Genomic DNA, 16,517 nt, shown 5'->3' with positions numbered 1-16,517 from the left:
GCCTGGGCACCTTGGAGGGTGCACAGCTCTAGAATTTGCCCACAGTCAGTGGACCAGTCAGCAGGTCAGCAACAGGAAATGAGGTAAGCTTAAACTTGATTTAACAGTCATTATTTGGTAAATGATTTTAAATATGTTCTGTCTCAGTGCAGAAAGTGCAAGATAAGAACTCTGTGCCCTTCCAACTGTTTGTGTTCTTTTAAAGAAAACTTGGTCAATGTTCTATTCTTAGAGTTCAGTGAATGAAGATGGGCACAAATGGCATTTTTTCCCTTAATGAGAAACCAGAAGGGGAGTAAGGGTGGGAAGAGAAGTCTCGGTCTTTTTCTGGACTGGTTGGACTAGTTTGAAAGAAAACCAAACAACTTGATTTTATAATCTTGTACCACTTCTAATTTCTTCCAAACTGATAAGCCAATTGTACCATTGCAAGTAGCTTGGTGCAGTTACAGGAGAGCCACAGTTGTCCTTTGCGGGAGTATGTGGGCTCTATAAAAACAAGGTAATTCCTAAGCAGTATTGTAGGTAAATATACATTATAAAAAATAGTGGCTTTTTACTTAGAGTCTAGTGATTGTGAGTTCTACTTTTTTCTTCCTCATATTCCAAAATAAGAAACCAGTACTAAAGCCATTAAATATATTTATAACCTAATAAGATACTAGTTACTCCCCAGAGTATACTGGTCTGCCTAAAGTAACAGCTAACCTTTATTAATAGAAGCTAGGGCCGGCTCCGTGGCTTAGCGGTTAAGTGCGCGCGCTCTGATGCTGGCGGCCCGGGTTTGGATCCCGGGCGTGCCCCGAGGCACCACTTCTCCGTCCAGCGCGAGGCCGAGTCCCACGTACAGCAACTAGAAGGATGTGAACCTATGACATACAACTATCTGCTGGGGCTTTGGGGGGAAAAAATGAATAAATAAAATCTTTAAAAAAAAAAAAAAATAGAAGCTAAAGGCTGCTTCTAGAACTGCACCATCTTGTTAATTTGGGGTCAGCAATGCTGTGATAAAATCTCACTTGTTAGGGTTCTCTGAAAAGATCCTCAACTGCACAGCATTCCATTCATGATGGATGGATGCCAAATCGGTAACGCTGCTAGAATTCCTGCAGGATCTGGCTTAGTCAAAATTGTACACTTTAAAATAACAGCAGTGACCTTGAACCAAACTAGAAAGGATTAATTCTTACCCCACTTATATAGTGTGTTGTGACGTGTGAAATATCTTTTGTCTACTCACAATATGAAGATACAGAGAATTTTTCTTGGAGAGAATTTTTTTTTTAAACTGCAGTTCTATATATTTATTGGGCTCTGAACACCCACTCAACCCACTGAACGCCATACCTGCTTTAATAGCTGTGAGAAGAATTGGGATTGCGGACTAAAAATAACAGCTGTTAAGTGAAGGTTCATTGCATGCTTAAATTGCTAAGTACTTAACTTGAGTTAACTCGTTTATTCCTCATAACCAGCCCATGAGGTAAGGTTTTTTTCCAGGACACGTCATGCAGCAGGAAAGGATGACAGCTTCCTATTCTGTTCGGGAGATGATTTTTTCCCCCTCAGGGAAACTCCTCTTTAAGCCCTTACTCCTAGGCCAACAGGGATGTCTGTGTCTGAGGGTAAGATTTGCGCAATTGTCCCACTCCTCCCGCAGGGCACTGAGCATGGCTTGTGACGCTGGGGAGCACGGACCTAGGCCCGATTATTCTGGTGCCTTTAGGTGGGGGGTGACTTACTGGTTATCCCTTGGGTTCTTGCACTTTGCTTTCTTGGGAGAAATAGAGACTCTATCCAGAGACTGTTCCCCAGGTCTGGCTTCAGCAGCTAACCCTTCTTGAACTCCTTGGGTTCAGGAAATACACATGGAAATGAACCCCAGGAATGGAGAGTCCAATGATTTTCAAACTGGTAGAAAAATCCCATCAAGGCCTACTCCAAGAAATGGGCAGCGGAAACGAGCATGACCCCCTCCCCACCTCCTTCCTACCAGGGCAGCTTTAATTTCAGGTAGTACAACCGACCAACTGCTCGCTCCTTAATAGAGCTTACATTTACCGGGGCCTACTGTGTGCTTTCCGTGGATTAACTCTTCACCGTCACACCAACCTTGCAAGGTAGGTACTAATGCCATCCCTGTCTAGCAGGAGGACACTGACAGCAGAACAGGATTCAAACCCAAGCAGCCGGAGTCCTGGGCTACACTGGGCTACGCGTGCTCTGTTAGGTTCGGAATGACCAGAGTAAACCCCACTCTGCCTGCTGGTGCCCTGGGTGTAATTTTGAACATAAATAATCTAGAGAGGGCTTCCGAAGGCCAAAGGCTTATCTGGGCCCCCTGACCACTGCTCTGGTATTTATCTCCAGGAGATTGTGGGTCTCTGCACCAGCGGCACCTGCTTATCTCTGGGTTGGTGGGCCCCATGCAGGCCCACCCTGTTCCCATCAGCCTCTGGATCAGCCACTCCCTCACAACAGCCCCCACTTCTAACAGTCTGCTACCACTTGACTGCTCCAGGTCCTCCTCCTTCCTAAGCAGATCTAATCCTGTCACCTCCCAGGATCCACCTGATGGGATCTTTACTCCTTAGCTTGGCATCCAAGGCCTCCTCTGACGCTGGCCTACTTATCCGTTCTTTTCCGCCGATCCCCACTTGGGCCTTGGCTGCTCTCCTTAGGCTTTTCTCTGTCCTTGCATGGATGATTCTCCCTGCCTTGAACACTCATCCTTCTCTTTTCCATCCACCCTTCCCTAACCTTTGTCCTTCAGGAAAGCTCCTTTTCATTGTTCCAGGCTCTGCAAAAAGAGTCTCTGTGACGGCATCCCTGAGCACCCCTGAAAATTATTCACACCACTCTTAGTGATTCCATTTCATTTTGAACTTAGTTCTGCTATAGCATTTGTCACTGTATTGTCATTTTATATATACCATCCATTCTTCACACACACCCATGTCCGCTGCTAGACAGTGAGCTCCTCAGAAACAGGAACTATGTCTTAATTGTCTCTGAGTGGCCGTTCCTGGCACAGTCCTGATCCACAGTCACTACATTCTGCTGAATTTAAAAGATAATAATAAGTGCAGATTCACTGTTGAATCTTTATCCACCAGTTACAGCCATGGACTTTTTTCTTCATCAAAGAATTTTCTTAGGAAGTATGGGCACCCAGCAATCTTAGGAAGTGCCCTCTTCTGACTGAATGTCACCTAAGTGTTGCTGAAATGGCCTGTTAGCTGAGAACTCTGAGTTAAGTATAGGTGCCCTTTCCTAACCCAAATGAAAGACTTTCTATCTGAGCAGATACTTAGCTGTGATACTGGACCCTGGTTTATGTAAGTCAAGTCAAGCAGAAAAGGCAATGGGATTTATCAAAAAATGATTTCTGGTAGAGAAAAGCCAGTGTCTGGCTCAAACCAAAATGTCAGTAGAATAATTTACAGTTACAACTTGCTTTGAAGCAGAATAAACTGAATTGCCACACTCCTTGTTAAATATACCAGTCCATGGTGAAGAAGAGTGACTCATTTTTTTTTGTTAATTTCTGTGAGAAGCTTGTTCTACGAGAGGGCATATTTCCAGTGAGATTTTGGCACAATCTAAAACAGATGGTTACATGTTATTGGTGCTTCCTCTAATACTAAAATTTGTGGCAATTGTTTAAGGACCAAAAGTTGCTTTTGGATGACATTCAAATTATGATTGTGCTGATCTGAGCTTTAAGTCACAGTATAATGTTGTAGTCAGGAAACACGGAATCTGGACTAGACAACTAGGGGGGTTTTATGCAATGAAAACAGTTTGTTTCATGTGAATCGTCTCTGAGGGAGCATGGCATGAGACTTTTCTGACCAGCAGACAGTAGAAAGGGCAGCAGTGAGCTTGTGACTCATGAGGAGCTCTGCCAAGAAGGTGTTAAATAGTTCTGCTAAAAGTGGTTTCAGAAGCATCTTAGGCAAATTTCCAACCCTTTCAAGCAGAAGGATCATTTTTGAATATTAGAAACTTTTGCAGAGCCCCTCCCATGATAATAGTCATTCAAAATCACAAAATACTATTATGAATTCAGTAATGCTTACATGCATTTCTATTTATTCTTCAGAAAGTATATAGTTGAAAAGGATTAGCACAAACATGTAGGAGATCTCAAAAGTAGCTATTCTTTGGTTTGTTCATTCACTCATTTACTTACCAAATATTTATTGACCACCAGCTTTGGCCCTGGCCGGGCCTCTGAGTGGTGATTCCCTGTCTTCTGAGATTATGCAAAGCACTCCAGAAGACAAAGAACTGGGCGTTTCAGGATAGGTCCTTTGCAGTCTCTGTTACATAACTGGCTAAACCTTATCAATCTAGACCTATAAATAAGATTTAACCATCAACTTCAAGGGAACACTTCTCAAACAAACCTAGCTGTGGATGTGGTCGAAGCCACTGAGCTTAATTCATCTGCAGAACGAGACCCAGGTTATAGCCATTTCCTGTAACAGCTATATAGATACCCTCAATCTCACTTTCTTTTCTGGGTTTTCAGTTAACTCATCACTGTCATCTCGAGTGTGAAAAAGGGTGAAACTTCCCCATCACTGATTCCTATTTCTGCCTCCCAAGATTTTCCCATTCCCCTTTCTGAGCGGAACCCTTTTCTCATAATTCATCTGCCATAGTTTAGCACATCGAATTCACAAGGACAATACGGAAACTAGGATAAATCGGTAACAGGCCCTCAAAGAGCACACTATCTAGTAGGCAGAGTCATGCTTTCAAAAACAAATGTAGATGCCTAATACTATGGTGTTCTAGATCCTGGGCTATAGCAGTCAATGAAACAGATAAAAATCCCTGCTCTCCTGGAGTTCACGTTCTAGAGGCAGATAAGATGGACCTCTCTAACGCTAATGAGAAGTACCATGGACTCTCACACAGAAACAGGACAACGAGGGGTATGCAGGAAGACTTCCTAAGTGCCGTCAGCATCTGGGCAGGGCCTGAAAGGACGGGTGGAATTCTGACCTGGGGAACTGTGGGTTGGAGTGAAGAAGAGGCCAACCTACGCAGAGGGAAAAGTATGAACAAAGGCATGGAGGTGGGGAAGTTTGGTAGGAAGGGCAGGTTTGGGGGCCAAGTCGTTACTATGGTAATGCATGTCAACTACTGAGCATTTACTGTATGCCAGACTCTGTGCTCCAGTCTTTACATGTAATACTTCTTTAGATCTTTACTACAACCCAGCTTGAGAGGGAAGGGAAAACTGAGGCTCAGAGAGGTTAAGTAAGTGGCAGAGCCAGAATTCTAAACTAGGTCATCTGACTTGAGACAATCACACCATGTTGATGCCCAAGGTCATGAAGGGTCGCAGATCCCAGGCTGTGGAGTGTGAATTTGATTTCGTAGGTGATGATCAGAGCTGTCAGGAAGATTAACCCGATGGAATGATATGACCTAGGACGTGGTGTTTGTGCTGCATTCCCTACATGGGCTGAGTGACAAATAATAGGCCTGCCACTGTGGTCTCCTGGATGTGGAATGTGCCTGCAGGGAGGAGCCACCAGGAGCCCAGGTAGGCCAAGTTCAAAGTCAGCAATGGAATGGGGCAAGTTGGACTCCTAGTAGGCTAGTGGGGGGCTATTGTTAACCTAGGTAGGGCCATCTGAGAACAAGAATTGCAGAGGCTCCTTTTAAACTTGGTTTTCTTCCATGGGATTTTTCCCTCTGGCACTGGTCGTGTACCCTCTAGTCATGCATGCCAGCCAAATTCCAATTAGCAATTTCTTTATTGTAATCCAAAAGTTGCTCCACCAGTGTCCTCAAGAATGGGCAACACTCATCCTCTTCTCTCCATGAAAGTCATGAGGGGAAAGGTGGCTGGCAGGGAATCAGGAACCCCATTCCCACGCACACTCGATTAAGTACAGTTCTTTAAAGACTCGGAAGGTGGCTGTCTCCACCCCGTCCTCATATGTCTCACCTAGATTATTGTGCCAGCCTGGTCTCCCCATTCCACTTCATCTACACACACCTGTCAACCTCACTCTTCCATGATGTCACCAAGCTGCTCTGAAACCTCCAGGTGACCCTAGTTCCTACCAAAGAGGCCCAAGCTCTCCAGACTGTAGGCTAGACTTCCTTTCTGCTTTGTTTTCACTATTTCTCCATCCTATCTATTCTACTCTCCAGCCGACTCCCACATCGCTTGAACTTGCCGTCAACTTTCCTATATTCACGAGCATTACTAATGTTCCCTCTGCTGAGGATGCCCACTTTGCCCTCTCCTCCTGCCAGAATCCTGCCCATGAGTCCTGCGCAGAATAAAGGCCACTTCTAATACCACCTCCTCTAAGAAGCCTTCACTGTTCTTCCCATCTCAGTATCACCTGTCCTTCCCTAGAGCCCCACAAAGCTGAAGTTGTGTCACTCTTGCAGGCATCATTTGTATGCACATTGCTAAACTCTGTGAGGACCAGAAGGGTGGAAGGACCTGCTTGTGTCTGTGTTCATTACATTTCTATGTTCCTTACAGCATATGGCTTGGCACCCAACAAATTTGTTCAGTTGAAGTCAGAACAGTCTCCTACGGTCTTTAGGAAGGCTTGAGTGTGGCAGTAGCAAGGTGACAGACTGGGGAGACCAAACTACTCACTGAGATAAAGAGATATCAAATTCTTGTTCTGGTGAGAGCTGAAAGTGTATGAAACGGTACCATTATTGGTTGTATTCCGTCTTGTAAATTCAATCACCCAGCAAATGCAGATTTTTTTGTAACCAGTGACCCAAGCCAGGAACTGCTTCAGAAATGACTGGGTGTTGAAGTTTGGCTTTGTCACATTCATTTGTCATTTGCTCCCCTCTTTGGGACTGAAATGTGCTGACTCACAGGGAGGACCCTGCTGCACCTCCACCAGCTCGTGAGCAGCTGTCACAGCCTGGTGCCTGGGATCGGACCTGAGCACTGGTCTCAAACCAGGTCACATAAAACAGTCACACCCGCAGCTGGGCTGCTTGTGCTCCTCCCGGTCTCTCCACCCTCTTGGCAAACGGAGGCCGATGATAATTCAGCTGTATTTTCTTTTTGAGCTTAGAAAAATGACCAGCTTGGCTGACTTTAAAAACACAGTCTCTTCCTTGTTCTTTGAGTAATCGTATCAGAGCCACAAACTGCTCCTTTCAGAAGTCCCAACCCCAAAGAACCCCCCTGCCTTGGGCAGGATAAAAGTCAACTTGTTATTCTGTGGAATGCCTGGGAGGCAGCCTGTCCTGTGATCAGAGAGGCACTTGGGGGGATTCTGCAGGATGGAAGAGCAGCCTCAGCATCTGTGGTTGCGAGCCCTCCCCAGACACGATCCTTATCTGCTCCAGGGGAGACTGTTAAGGTTTTCTCCAGACAACAGCTGCACTGTCTAGCAGCTGCTGACCCCTGGCCTCCATCAGAGGTCAGAATATAGAACTTGTCCAGACAGTGATCAAGGAAGAGAACCTGGAAGAGAATTCCTCCCCTGTTCCCTAGAAAGGAAAGTTTTCTCTTGGTAGAGTTTAATGACCCCTATGGAAACAAGAAAGCCAGGCAGGGTGTGCTCTTCTTTTTGTTGCTCTGTGAGTTAGTTTCAACTTAAAAGAAATTTGCACAAAAGCTTGCATTATCATTGAGTGATTCAGTCCTGGACCTCAGGATTTCCTGCTGGCTACATGCACTTTTTTATGTAACTGAAGAATGATCAAGCATAAAAGAACACAAACCATAAGTGTACGACTCAATGACTTTTCACAAAATGAATGTACCCATGTCACCTGTGCCCGGATCAAAGAATCTGGGGCTCGAGATTCCCCTCACGTGTCTTTCCCAGAGTGACCTATCCCGACCAGCAGCACCACAGATCGGTTTTGCCTGTCTTGAACTTTATATAAATGGGATTGTACAGTGCGTTCTCTTGTGCCTGGCTTCTTTCACTCAGTGTTGTGTTTCTGAGCTTTATCCACGTTGTTCTGTGTGATTGTAGTTCCCCATACTCATTTGTAATTCATTCATTCTTTAAATGGGATGATCCCTAAAATTGCAGCTCAAACTCCATCAGAGTACCATACTCCAAAGCAGAGCGTTTCAGCTATGAACGAGGTTGTCATACATAATCCTCATCCTGCTAGAAACAGCATCTCATCTACAGGAATATGACACAAGCAAAGGAAATGATGGGTATTTGGAGAGATTCCTGGGCCACCAGTATGGCTTGAATTCTATTAAGCAAAGAAAGGGCCATGCTTACACTTTTGCTTCCAATTCTTCTGAGTTTCTGGGTCTCCCAATATAGAGGGCTACGGTCGGGCTGTCTTTGGAGTGTGCTTTAGAATTCAAGAGGGCATTTCTGCTGAGGAAATTTAACTGGGAGACGGACCTAGAGGCTGAAGTACCAGCAAAACTTAAAGAAGAGCTCCACACATTTTATTGAAAAGAAGAGCTGTCCCGTGAGTGGGTTTCTGGAACACATGGTTGGTACAAGATTGTTGATGTTTTGATGGAAGAGAGATTGTTTCAGGTGACCATGGTCTCTCCCACTGGGAAAAGGAATAGTATCAGTTACACACTACACTTAGTACCTGGGGCATTGCTGTTGTTCATTTCTTAATGGTAAACTCTGCCTGTGTTTCAGCTCTGGGGAAAGGCAGGGTGAGCAGCAGTTTTGAAAGGAAGATAGAGTGAGAATGGGAGGGCTGGTGATGATCTGCCTATAGACAGGGCGACTGGAATGCTGCCCACTCAGAAGGGCTCTGTGAATCTCTGTTCCCTAGTTCTGAGCCATCTCATCCTAGTGGGAGCCAGCTGGAGCCTGACCTCTTTTTGTCCTTCCTTTATTCCTTGTTTTAAAACATTTATTGAGCACTTGTCTTGTGCCCAGCTTGGTGCTGGGCACAGGGAGGAACAAGACAGAGTCCTTGCTCTCAAGTCACAGGAAGCCCCTGACAACAGGAAATGCTGGTAACTTCTAAGAATTGTGAGAGAGCAAGGCAAGGTCCCTGTCGTTAAGCTGCTTATGGCTGACAGACAGTCAGCAGATGCCCAGGGCTCAGTGCACTAGCTCCCAGGTAGTTGGACATGATAGAGAAGCCTCAGCAGGAAAATAAGACTTATCCTAACGAACCCCAATGTGGATGTATGAGCTACTGGTTTTTGCGTGTTTATCGTACTTGAGGCGCTTCGTAAATGCTTTACAATCGTTATCCCGTTGTACTACTCCCAATAACCCTTTGGGATCGGAACACTTTTATCTCCATTTTACAGATGAGGAAACAGAAGTTCAGAGAGGTTAAGCATCTTAACTTTCTTCAGTGAGTTTGGACCATAGAAACTGTGTCCTTAATTTATTGCTTGACCAGAAGCTGAGCCACCCCTAACAAGACTTCAGGCCAAAAAGGTCTATCTAAGAAGCCAAAGGGGATGAATATGTCCAACTTCATCCAAACTCAGGGAACTCAAGGAAAAAGAAGCGAGAAGAAGCTTAAAGGAAGAGGAGAATGGGTAGAGGTGATTCACTTATCTGAATCTTGTGAGTACTGAGGGCAGGTTAAAAAAAATAGGGAGGGTGAGAGTGTACGTGGTCAGCTAAGCCAGGCTTCCATGCTGGGCGACACCAGAGGTGCTTTGGTTCCAGCCAGGAGAATGGATCAATGCAGAGATACTGAGATCCTCTCTGTTCAAAAAAGTACCCTGGACAAATTTAACCCTCCGACTAGTTTGGTAATGATTGCCAAGGTTTCTGGGTGTTTCGAAAGGCTGCTTATTTTCAGAGAGGAGAAAAACGGTGTCTTACAAACCAGGGCATTAGAAATAAAGCAAGAGCCAAGATACCCCAATCTTCTTGAGTCTTTACTGACAAGGAAAGCCTCATCCCTTTTTAACAGAGACTGTTCTTCAGGCGATGAGAGTGGGAGGGAGGGAGGGAGCAGATCAGTTGAAGAGTTTTTCTCGTTAAGTGGCCAGAGGCAAAGATTCCACGGAGCTAAGCTCTTTGATGAAAGGCGAGCTGAGAATGACAAGAGTATGGGGTGGGAGGAGGGGAGATCTACAGGAGGGGAGGGGGATGCAAAGCCAGGGTGCAGGGGCTGGCCCCGTGGCTTAGTGGTTAAGTGCGCGCACTCCGATGCTGGCGGCCCGGGGTTCGGATCCCGGGTGCGCACCGACGCACGGCTTCTCCGGCCATGCTGAGGCCGTGTCCCACATACAGCAACTAGAAGGATGTGCAGCTATGATGTACAACTATCTACTGGGGCTTTGGGGGGAAAAAAAAAAAGGAGAAGGATTGGCAATAGATGTTAGCTCAGAGCCTGTCTTCCTCAGCAAAAAGAGGAGGATTAGCGTGGATGTTAGCTCAGGGCTGATCTTCCTCACAAAAAAAAAAAAAAAAGCCAGGGTGCACCTCCACACTGCACTGCCCCCTGCATTGCTGCCGTTATCTCAGTCCTTCATATGTTAACAGCTCCTATTGGTTCAGCACCCACTAAGTCCAAGGCTCTGAAAACCATTTTACCTCTATTATCTCGTGGGATTCTCCTAACAACCATCTGGGGCAGGTACAATGACCACGCCCATTTTACAGATGAGAAAACCAAGGTTCAGAGAGTATGATTAACTTGCCCAGGATCTCACGGCTTTTACCGTATGGCTCAATCTTTGAAATGCGGTGAAAGAAGTCAAGTGTCTGGTAACGGTGGAAGCACTGAATCTGAAAACAGGCAGCCCAGTCCTGGGGCAGGGATGGTGGACAGAACTACAGAGCTGAGACCAGGAGACAGAGGGGCACAGGAGCTAGTTAGGAGCAGATCCTGGAGGAGCCCAGCAGAAGAGGACTGATCAGAGCAGGGCAGACCTGCTCATGTCAGCAGGGAGGAAGAAGGTCAAGGTCAGGAAGGCAGGTGATGGTGCCATGAGCCCCACTCACCTGCAGCTCTGAGCATCCTCTTGTGATAGAAGTAAGGTGAGAATTTCAAACTAGCATAGAACTCTGTCGTTGGGTGATGTATTGTCTTACCCTTCCCCTTCCCTGTCAATTTTTTCCATAGCACTTCTCCCCTCCTAACATACTATATATTTTGTTAATTTATGCCACTTTCCCTGCGAGTATGTACGTTCCTGAAGGGCAGGGGTTTTTTTTCCTGTCCACTGGCATATCCCCAGTACCTAGAGCAGTTTGGCACTTAATTAGCACTCAATAAATACTTGTTGAATGAATAAATATGCAACAGTAATATCAAGACGGGGTCTCTCAGGCATTGTGTGCCTCCTCGGCCCAGCTGATCTGCTTTGAGCCTAGGGATCTCACCTGTCCTAGCAGGACTCCCTCAGTCACTGACTTCTGCAGCAGGAACAGGCAAGGCAAGGATGCACAGGGACGCTAGGAGGCAGGATCCTAAATCAGGTGCTGAGCACCTTGTTCCTGCTCAGCGGAAGTCAAAAAAGCCAAGGTCGTGGTGGCGGTTAACCAATGTATACGTTGGTCAAAACTCACTATACCTCATTAAATTGATTAAAAGAAAAAGAAACAAAGGTGGACTCTCCCCCCTCCTCCACAGTGCCTGGAACCATTCCACAGCCCCCCGAGGCTCTGTTCCCAAAGGGCGCCCCTCCATTCTGACTCTGTTGTAAAGAGGGAAGGACTAAAGGACTAGCAGAAGGAAAAAAGAGAGAGATTAAAGAGACACCCCTCTCTCCAGATCCTCATGTGAAATCTTTAGCGATGCCTTCAGACAATCAGAGGCCATGACTTTTATTTTTAAACAGCTCTCATGTCAAGAAGATGCTGAAGTCATGTCTAAAGTCAATGGAACTATTTGCGCTAGGGAAATTTGCATGAGGGGAAAAGGTTCCGTCTCCCTGGGCATATTTTAAAGAGTCTTATTTCATCAAAGTCGTCCTGCAAAGCCCCCCGACTTCTGAGCCAAGGCAAGCAACGTTTCTGGTCTGATGTTTGATGGACAGGATGTCAGCTTTACATTAAACACATGTGGCGGTGTGAATGCTCTTCACGTGCGGTTCGCTCACTTCCTTGAAATCCAAGGCGTGCCCAGCGGGTTTACGCCTGGTTTATAACACTTAGAGCAAAAAGTCACCTTTTGAAACCAGGCTAGATCTTTGCAGATGTCTTCACTTTACTCACTTTAGTCAGACATCTGCCTGTGAGAAAATGTGATGTGAGTTACAGCAGTCTACCTATGACATCGCTTTCAAGAATGCCATTGATTCTGAAACATACTCTGGATTTATTGACCGTGTTTGGGACAAAAAACACAACCAGATTAAATATACTCACTGATTGTAAGATGTCTTCTGATTCCAGGAATGTGAACACAGTAATGTGAACAAGAATGCATCTTTTATTTTTATTTTTATTTATTTTTTAAAACAGTTTTATTTATTTATTTATTTTTTTGTGAGGAAGATCAGCCCTGAGCTAACATCCATGCCAATCCTCCTCTTTTTTTGCTGAGGAAGACTGGCCCTGAGCTAACATCTATTGCCAATCCTCCTCCTTTTTTTCCCCTTTTTCTCCCCAAAGCCCCAGTGGATAGTTGTATGTCATAGTTGCACATCCTTCTAGTTGCTGTATGTGGGACGCCGCCTCAGCATGGCCTGAGAAGTGGTGCATCTGTGCGCACCCGGGATCTGAACCCGGGCTGCCAGCAGCGGACTTAAGAAGCACGCGCACTTAACCGCTAAGCCACGGGGCCGGCCCTAGAATGCATCTTTTATTAAAAGAGGAATATTAGGCCCCATTTTCAGATGAGTAAGAAAAAGTAAAAAAGGGCCGGCCCCATGGCTTGGCGGTTAAGTGCGCGCGCTCCGCTGCTGGCGGCCCGGGTTCGGATCCCGGGCTCGCCCCGACGCACCGCTTCTCCCGCTATGCTGAGGCCGCATCCCACATACAGCGACTAGAAGGATGTGCAGCTATGACATACAACTATCTACTGGGGCTTTGGGGGAAAAATAAATAAATAAATAAAATTAAAAAAAAAAAAAGAAAAAGTAAAAAAGATTTAGTGATTCACCCAAAGCAACTCCAAGGACTCCTCCATTCTCTTAACCAGAATATAGCACTGCCAGCCACAGTATGTGTGAGTATGAGTATGAAACCTAGCAATTAATGGCTTTGAAAATTGGGAGGAAAATGCACTGGGCCAAAAAGTCATCCTGTATGTATTTGGAGACCCTCTCCTGGAGTGTAGCCACCCTTGTTGACCAGGTAGGTGTGTCCTCTGCAGGAACTGGAGTGGAGAGGACCCATGTAGATTTCCTGAAAAATTCATTTTTCAAATGAGAATTCCCTACAAATGTGGAAGGCTTTTCTTTTCTCATCTATCATCCTTATGGGTCAAGGGAAGCTGCAAGGTAGAGGCTGGTCAGGACCAAGAGAGCATTGGCACAGATAGGGAGTCTGGGTGGTAAGGCGTCATGCGGGTAAACGGGGAAGAGAAATGGGGGTTCAGGCTCTCAGTTTATTCATTCATTTATTCATCCTTTGTTTCACTCAGCAAATACTTATTGCTGCCCATTCAGGACCAGATTCTCTGCAGGGTGCAGTGGAAACAGATCAGTTAAACAGCCCCTGCCCTCAAGGAACACAGACTTAGAAGCAAAAGCAGTTAATCACTCATTATCTGTTAATTCAACAAATATTTATTGAGTGCCAAGCACTGGAGAAACAGCAGGAAAGAAGTCAGACAGGGTCTCTTCCTCATGGAGTTTACGGGCTAGTGGTGGGGGACGCAGATATTAAACTCATAATTGTACATAAACTCAAAATTGTCATTAACTAATTACCATTGTGGTTACTACAAAGGAGAAGTAGAGAGTGCCAGCAGAGTCACCCACAAGGGGCAGTGTTGAAGAATCAGCAGGAAACCAGGAGAGAGCAGACCAGGAAGAACATGACAGGAAGGACTCCAGAGGCAGCACCTGGGCCCAGAGGGTGTCAGCAGGGCTCAGTCAGAGGGAAGCCAGGCCTACCCGGAAGCTGGACAGGTGAGACAGGAGGAGAGGAGAGGAGAGAGCAAGCCTCTCCAGGAAGTGAGCAAAGGCCTCACAGAAATGGGTGGGGGCTCTTGAAGCCATCCTTTCGCCCTTCTTTCTTGCTGACCAAGAATAATTATTGAGTGCGCCATGCCGGAAGCATTATATTATTATCTTGTTTACCCACTGAGGTGGGTACCATCACCCTCTCTACACAGATGAGGAGGCTGACACTCAGCGGGATGAGTGCCTTGCCCCGGATCAGATCACAGAGCTCTTGTGTGGCTAAGCGGGGACTGGGACCTGGCTCTGCCTCACTCTCAGCCACAGCACTCTACTGGCCAGTCTTGGCTGTGGGAAGGGAGACTACAAAACACATTCCTCAGCCTAATCACCTGTTAACGGATGAAGAAGAGAGGCTCAGAGGGGTGAACCAATGACCTGGTCCCCATCACACAGCAGTGAGTAGGAGAGGGGTCTCCAAGGAAGTCGGCTCTTCCTGGACCAGCTGGAACGCTCCCTCTACTTTGCAGAGGCGGCCAGGTGGAAGGAACCCTGACCCACTGGGATGTTCAAGAAGTCGTAGGACATCTTGGGACTGTTTGGAGAGACAGACTCCCCCTGCCGGCCCAGAACTACTCAGGTAGTAAGGCAGGTGGAAGGGGCACACCACAGGGTCCTAGTGAGGGGAACAAGAGTAAGGAAACCCCAAATAATTCATATAATTATTTTGTTTAAGGGATACTCATGACTTATGTGTGTCCTGTAAAGACTCCGACAGAGGCTGTCAGTGGGCCAGAGTCATGTAGCATAGCCTGGCTTCTGGCAGAAACGGTCTCCTTGTGGGAGCCAGAAGCAGGAGAGGCTGGGATCAGATCACCTGGCAATCTTGACTCTCGAAGTGCTCAGGAATCTGTAATAGATGAGAAGTGGAGAATTGGGCTGCATCTGTCCTAGGAAGCAGAGAAGAGGAAAGAATGGGAAGGGGATTAACTTTCCCAAGCACTTCGCACACTATCTCAGTTAACATGTGACATGGAGGGGAGGCCAGGAGACATGTTTTAGCTGTGTGCCTTGGAAGAGAGAAAGCAGAACACAGATATTGGCAAACACCAGCTGCCACCGTCACAAATCACAAATGCTGACCCCGTTATGACAAAACCACTCCTTGACTGGATTGAGGGCTAACCCCAGACTTTGATGAAATGTGAATTTGGTCATTTCATAAATAACTGCTGGGGAAACTGGATAACTGTGGAATAAATTAAAATGAGGCCCATTCGTCACCCTCTAGACTCTTCTTGATCTCAAATAGACTAAAATCACTTTAAAAACACCACAAAGATTTTGGGAAAACAGAAACTCATGCACCTCAATTGTGGAGAAGTGACAGTTTTCTAACTAAAGAAAATTAGAAGAGATTATGACACATAATCAGCTAAATGACAACAACAAAAGCAGGGGACTGGAAAAATATATGAGTTTAGTGGCCTGGTTAGGTGGGGAAATTATTATAAATCCAGTGTCCAATAGACAGATGGCCAATAACTTTGAGACCCTTGGCACAAAGGTTAAATACTTAGGAACATTTTAGTCTTTATAGTCCTTAATGACATGCAAATACCGTATCACAGCCAAGAAGACCCCAACTCTTACCAATGAATTTGGCAAAAATCAGTAAAAATGATGAGTTCACGGCTGGTCAGTAAAGAAATAGGAACTCACTCATGTGGGTGTGTGAATCACCCCAGGGTCCTGAGGAAACCTGGCCTGACAAGACGATGCATTCCTGTGCCCTTGGGTTCACTGATCTCACTGTTGAGGACAGATCTCAAGGAAATAGCTCAAGAGGAAAAGTAATTAGGGAGCGAGACTGCCTGCCCAGGTGCCTGCAGTTAGGAACTAGTTACCTAAAAATCTGTGTTCAGAATATTCTGTTGCCATAAGAAGTTTCTGTCTGGAGTCAGAGAGACAAGGGAGCTCATCCCAAGTCGGCCATTTAGCTGTGTGACTTTAGATATGTCACTTAACCTCTCTGACCCTCAGTCCCCTCCTTGATAAAATGGGGATAATAACAGATCGCTACCTCCTGGGGTTGTGTATTAAAGGAGGTCATGTCCATAAAGTGTCCACACAGTGCCCCGCAGAGAGTGTTTAACAAAGGGTAGCTGTTATTATTGGAAGATAACTACTGGACGGATCCTGGAGAGAGGGTTCCTCCTTGCAAAGGACAAGGTAGCATCGGAAAGTCTCGGCTTTATATCTTGAACAGGAGCTGGTGTTTTGACTCCTAGTTTATTTTTATTACAAAATCAGAAAAAGGGAAATAAACCTCTGCCACAACTCCTGAGGAGTCCACCAAAATGCAAAGGGAAGCTCTTCAAAGGGTGTTAAACGGCCTGGAGCGGAGAGGAAAACGCTGGGCGAGGCTCCCACTCCCACACGAATGTCAAGATTGGGTGTCTGGAAACGCACATTTTTTGAGGCCTGCTCTGTGACAGGGGTTTTATAACCCCAAGTT

This window comes from Ceratotherium simum, chromosome 29 (assembly GCF_057802395.1).
Source record: "Ceratotherium simum simum isolate JZ-2026a chromosome 29, ASM5780239v1, whole genome shotgun sequence".
Taxonomy (NCBI): Eukaryota; Metazoa; Chordata; class Mammalia; order Perissodactyla; family Rhinocerotidae; genus Ceratotherium; species Ceratotherium simum.
This window is presented reverse-complemented; position numbering follows the sequence as displayed.